Here is a 6,000-nt window from a genome sequence, read left to right on the forward strand (position 1 = left end):
CTCTCTCCCATGAATAAATAAAATCTTTAAAAAATATAAAATGAAATAAAATCTTAGGGGCGCCTAGGTGGGTGCTGCCAGTTAAGCATCCAACTCTTGGTTTCAGCTCAGGTTGTGATCTGAGGGTCCTGAGATGGAGCCCCACACCGGGCTTCCTGCTCAATGAGAAGTCTTTTTAAGACACCCTCTCCCTCTGCGCCTCCCTGCCACACACTCTCTCTCTCTCAAATAAATACATTTTTAAAAATAAAAATAAAAAAACTTAAAAAAAAAGTTAGATTACTCATTCAGGAAGCCCATTTATTCCCTAATATAAACATCTGTATCACAGAATATAAGGTTTTAAAGAACTTAAAAGGGCATTTAGTCTAAAAAACAAATGATATTTGAACTCATTTAAAGCATCCATCCTAACAGCAAAAATTTACAAGGCATTATCATAAGCACCATTCTGTAATTTTTACATATATTAAATCACTTAAGCATCACAACAGTTCTATGAGATGGATAAATACTGCCCTCATTTTACCAATAGAAACCAAGGCATAGAGTGGTCAGTTTGCCCAATGTTATATGCTAGTAGGTGGCAGAGCAAGAGTTGAACCTGAGTAGACTAACCCAGGGATCCAAGCTCTTAACCACTATGCTACCCTGCCTCTCCATATCTGTGGAACTCTTAGACTGGAAATTCTCTTTTCAGTCAGCATATTAATAAAAATCAGAATAATAGCACATTTGCAGCAAAAGGTTAACTACGGATATCTGGGTGACTAAAGGATACACAGGAGTTCTTGTGCTATTCTTGGAAATCTCCTCTAGGTTTGAAGTTTTTCTCAAAATTAAAAATTTGAAATTTCTTTGATTATATAATGGGATATCTTTTATAAAAGTAATGACCAAATTAGCTGTTGGCCAGCAAAGAAGGCTTTAAGAAAACAATCCTTATAATGTTCCCACTAAATGCCTGATCTGAATTGCCCACAAAACTTCAGTCAGACTGCAGGACTCACTGGAGAGGAAATGGACCTAAAAGTGGGGGGGAACACTGTCCCTGAGCCACAACACTAAATGTGGGCTCCATTGTCAATGCTCAATATTTAATAACAAATAACACGTAATTCCAAATAGAAAAGGGGGCGCATTTCCTCCCAAAAATACATTATACAATATAACCAAATACAAATCTATCCATACCCTTGTTTTCCCCTTATTAGTGCTAACCATAATATCAGTTCTTCCCTCCTCGCTAGGTCTCTGCCAGGCTGTATCAATGCTCTCCACTCGAAACCTTGCAGACAGCTGCACTTAGGCAGAGCGATCCCTATTTCAGCTTTTCGTGGCATCTGAATCCTTGTGGAATGGAAGAGAACACGAAATCACATACTGATAACCTACACATCACTCCGTTAGGCAAGTTCCTGGTTACTATGGTTCTAAATTACCACGAAAATTAATTTGGGGACGCCTGGGTGGTTCAGTGGTTTAGCGCCTGCCTTTGGCTCAGGGCGTGATCCTGGGATCGAGTCCCACATCGGGCTCCCTCAATCCAGGATCAAGTCCTGCATTGGGCTCCCTGTGAGGAGCCTGCTTCTCCCTCTGCCTATGTCTCTGCCTCTCTCTCTGTGTCTCTCATAAATAAATAAATCTTTAAAGAAAGGAAAGAAAGAAAATTAATTTGGGTTCTTAAATTCATAAACTTCCCAACACACTTGGTGAACAAAATCTCCTGAAGTTTCAAGCCAGAAGCACCGATTAAAAAAACAACAACAACAACAAAAAAAGCAATGATATCCAAACATATTTCTTTGGAATACTGATGCTCAAAACTACCATCTCAAGTTTTTTATGTTTTTATTTACTAGTATAAAAATCATTCATTTCCAACATGTCTGACAGCAATACTTCGCAGCTGCTGCCTTAGTAAATTCTAGGTAAGCAGGGCCTCTCCCCTAGACAACGGCTATACTTAAGGTTTGAGTGGTTGAAGTTAACAGTTGCCTAGATTATGAAATATTAGGACCCTTACCTTTTATACTGTTCTTTGGACAGTTTGCCCAGAAAATAGAATTTTTTTAAGTAAAATTTTAAACCTTCAATTATTTCCAGAAACCTTACTTAAAAATGAGAGAAAGGTCGAAACTTCAGTCTACAGAAGTTTCTAAATCATACTGTGATTTCATTAATCTAGTTTGTATTGCTTCCTATCTCAACTTCCTTTCAGCCTTCCCCACAAAAGTCCCTCAGTGATTCCCATCAAGTGCCTTATTTAACCAAGGCTTACAGACACCTAGGTATATACCAGACACTGATAAGTGCTAAGAGGACACAGAAGTTAACATAGCATCTACACTCAAACAGCTCAGTCTAGAAATAGAGACAAAAATAAGTAGACAATTTTAACACAGTGCAATAAATATTATTTGGGCTACTGTTACAAGCCTCTCCCTGCAAGTTGGCAAGATCATTCCAAACCACATGCCTGACAATCGCCTGAAGAAGAAATTTCACTGATAATCAAAGTTGGAGGCATTTCCGGTAAGCTTAAGATATCAGGACAGCAGCGACGAGCATACGGGAAGATCCCTGTTTTAAAGACAGATAATATCCATTCTAACATATTCAGCTCCCTATGGGATTTATGGAAAATGGATTTCTTACATATATTATCCCAACATGCAGGGGGTTGGAAATCTAAGTGGGTACTGGCCCTCTGCAAAATTAAACACTCCTGCCTCTAGCAAGCACTCATTTTAGTTCTAGTTCTTGTTTCTGTTCTCTCTGGAGAACGGTAGTATATTAGTGGTTAAGTCCATGGACTTTGTAGTTAGTCAGACGAGGATTTAATCCTGGCCTTGGCCACTTACAGGCAGTGAAATTTTCAGCAAACCTCAGCTTCTCTGAGGCTCACATTCCTTTAAAAAAAAAAACAAAAAAACAGTTGTGGGAAATTAAGTAAATAGTTTATGCAAAATGCTTAGCATGCAGTAAAAAAACAACAAGGGGGTGGTGGGGAGAGAGGGCTGGAAGTAACAGGGGACCATCACGTACTAAAATAGAAAGCAATAAATTATACAGAGCTAATCATTTTGTTATTCCAAATGAATAGTGATCTATGTTTAATTTATTTGCATCCATCCTGTCTCACCCATCCCTAGAGAGCAACTACCTCATAAACCTAAGGCTGAATTGCAATTACTCGGAGGTTTTTTTTTTTTAAAAAAAAAAGTCTCCAATAGTCTCAATTTTTATACTGAGAGAACATACCTAGTCCTTGTGACTCTCCATAATTTGGAACCCTAAGAAAGGCACTAGAACTCTAACCACCCAAAAGAGACACCCACCTGGAATACACAGACGGTACCTTAGTCATATAACAAAGAAACCAACAGAATATAGGAGTCAAACAAAAAAAGAAAAATCTGTACAACTCATACTTGTCGTTGTTTACCCCAAAACCAAAATGAGGAGCAAAACAAAACAAAAAAGATTTACTTATTTGCACCCCTTATATTTCCTGAAAGAACTAGTAGAGGTGAGGTAAAAGACAGATCTTCCATCTTATCAACCAAAAGGCTCTATAGTACACACCAGTCAAAACAAAGCCTCAGTCGTGGAAATAGTCCTGGACGCTAGTTACTAGGATGCTCACTGCAGCTACACAAAGCCCAGTATTTAAGGCTGGACCCAAATCACCACCACTCAGTCATCCAGAACCTATTTTCAAACTGCCTTTGTACTCCTTCTTCGGATTCCCTCATCCCTCCCCCTAAAGGTTGAGTAGGAAACCGACACTCTGGCAGCAACATGACCAACCCTTCAAAGATCCACCAAGAAACCTCGCCTAGGATGGAGTCAAGGCAGAGAAAATGTTTGAAAGAAAATTTGGAAAATATTAAATGAGAGCTACAACCCGACAGATTGTAGACATTGTGTCTTTTCTTTTTAACTGCACTTGCTATAATTATGAGATCCAGACATCAAAATTTTACTGTAGCCCTCACATAGATTATATTAAAAGAAGGAACAAAGTTGTTTCCTCTGAAGCCACAACCTCACAAGGATGAAATCATCTTTCAAGAAATACTCTCCTGGAAAAGAAATTCAAGGAAGTGTTGTGGTCTAAAAGCAGGGGGGGGGGGGGGGCGGCGGCACATAAAACCAGAGGATTATTAAAGATACATACCAGTTTCAAGCTAAAGAGCAGCTTATCTATTAAGGCCCATCTTGTTACAATCAGGGCAATATCTATTCCAGCTATAATTTTCAGACCAAATTTCAGCACATTTTTCAAAGAGAGAAAGAAGGGAACACTCAGTTTTCAGATACTGATGAGTTGGCTATATAATTATCTACAAACAGTACTTTTGCAAGAATGTATTTGCAAAAACAAAATCAGAACAAATCTTAAGATTAAATATGTGAAAGCAGGCATGGGCCTTCAGCTCTTACAGATTTCTGATTTCACGGCAAATTAGCCAAACAAAAAAACTCACCTCCAAAAAACAATTTTCAGTTGGTTTAAAAATAAGAATTCCTGTTATGCTTTCTCAAATACATTCTAAACACTAAAGTTTGCTTTGAGTATTTTCTCTTAGCCTCACCTGATTTAATCCACGGCCCTTTCAGAGGGCACAAAACTGAAAATATTTCCAGGTGCGCTGCCACTTTATTCAGGTGAACTGAAAAAGCATGTTTAGAATTTCCTTATCCCTTGAAGCACAGAAACCAAACGTTATGGTACTTGCAAACTAAACCTACAACACTTCCACAAATCTCTGCCGTCATAGGTAGTCTTAGGAAGGAAGGAATAGCTGTTTGGTTAACATGGATCCATTCGTTTTCTTTTATAAAGCGAAGCAGGGAGGCTACGTCTAGCAGAAGGAGGCTCCCACCCACCGCACCTGGAAAAGTAAAAGGGATCCACCCAGGAACAGCACGGCTGAAACTGATCTGGGCTGTTCAAACTCTGGGGGGGGGGGGGGACACACCATTTAAAGCTGCACAGCTTACTGCAACTTTCCACTTCCACAAATCTAATGATAACGGGGGGGGGGGGTAAAAAAAAGTTTTGAAGCATATGAAGAGCCATCTGTATAACCATCTTCTGACCCGGACAAATTCCTTTCCCAACCCACACGCAACATGCCACAAAAACGAACTTTTTGTTTGGGCTCTGAAAATAGAAGTTTGTTAGCTTAACACCAGAAAAAATATAAAATCAGAGAACACACCAAAATGTAAATTTACATGTAAATGTAAATTTGCTCTCACCCCTTTGAATCTATTTATCTCCCTATGTTAGAGAGACCTAGAAGTTTGTTTCTGGGTCTTGAATACTTTTTAAGATAATAAAATACCCAAATTCCCCAAAGTAAGTAGAAAGAAAAAATAATTGCTTAAAAGTCACCCGTCAGCAGAGCAGATTTTCTCGTTTTTAACTTCCCTCTGGTTACCGTAAGGCAAAAATTCGACTTGGCTTCTCCTCCTTTACCCGTCTGTACCACATTTTTTTTAAAAAGGCACACACCTCAAATGTGGACTTCTAAAAATCAGTCCTTTAAGAAAGAAACCCAAGGCTTCGTCAATGTGCTGAGAAAGACAAATCCAGCAAGGTACTTGATTTTTCGCCACCTCTTCCTCCTTTCAGGATCTTTCCTGCTCTTCTTTCTCTCTCTCTCCCTCTCTCTCAGTCTCTCTCTCTCTCTCTCTTTTTTTTTTTCTCTCAGATCCAACACCTAAAATGGAAGTTGCACCCAGCCAAAGGCTAGGGAGCCTGGGTGGTGACAAACTGATCTAGCAGCCCTACCCCCTCGCTTTCCTAAGTGATGTCAGCCCCTGAGAACTTCCAATAGGAACCAGGCATAAATCAGGGAGCTGATTTTATCCAATAGGAAACTTTATTATAGGAAATTAAAAAAAATAAAAAAGGAGAGAGGAGGAGAGAAAGAGACCGGGGGAAGTTTTATATATATATTTATATTTAAAGTGGAGACTACACAA

The 6,000-nt window shown here is 39.1% G+C and overlaps 1 protein-coding gene across 9 annotated transcripts in view; it reads right to left on the minus strand.

Annotated features, from left to right (window-relative positions):
* The window catches only part of CTNND1 (catenin delta 1), a 47,298-nt gene extending 41,515 nt beyond the window's left edge, over nt 1-5,783 (minus strand). For 5 of the 9 annotated variants that reach the window (XM_055301078.1, XM_055301073.1, XM_055301072.1 and 2 more), the window contains exon 1: nt 5,528-5,783. The gene's annotated coding sequence lies outside the window, so the exon portion shown is untranslated. The remainder of the gene's footprint in view (nt 1-5,527) is intronic. The other 4 variants (XM_055301077.1, XM_055301076.1, XM_055301075.1 and 1 more) reach the window with 1 other exon arrangement.
* Nucleotides 5,784-6,000: the final 217 nt, after the last annotated feature.

This window comes from Nyctereutes procyonoides, unplaced genomic scaffold, assembly GCF_905146905.1.
Source record: "Nyctereutes procyonoides isolate TBG_1078 unplaced genomic scaffold, NYPRO_anot_genome, whole genome shotgun sequence".
In the NCBI taxonomy this organism is placed as follows: Eukaryota; Metazoa; Chordata; class Mammalia; order Carnivora; family Canidae; genus Nyctereutes; species Nyctereutes procyonoides.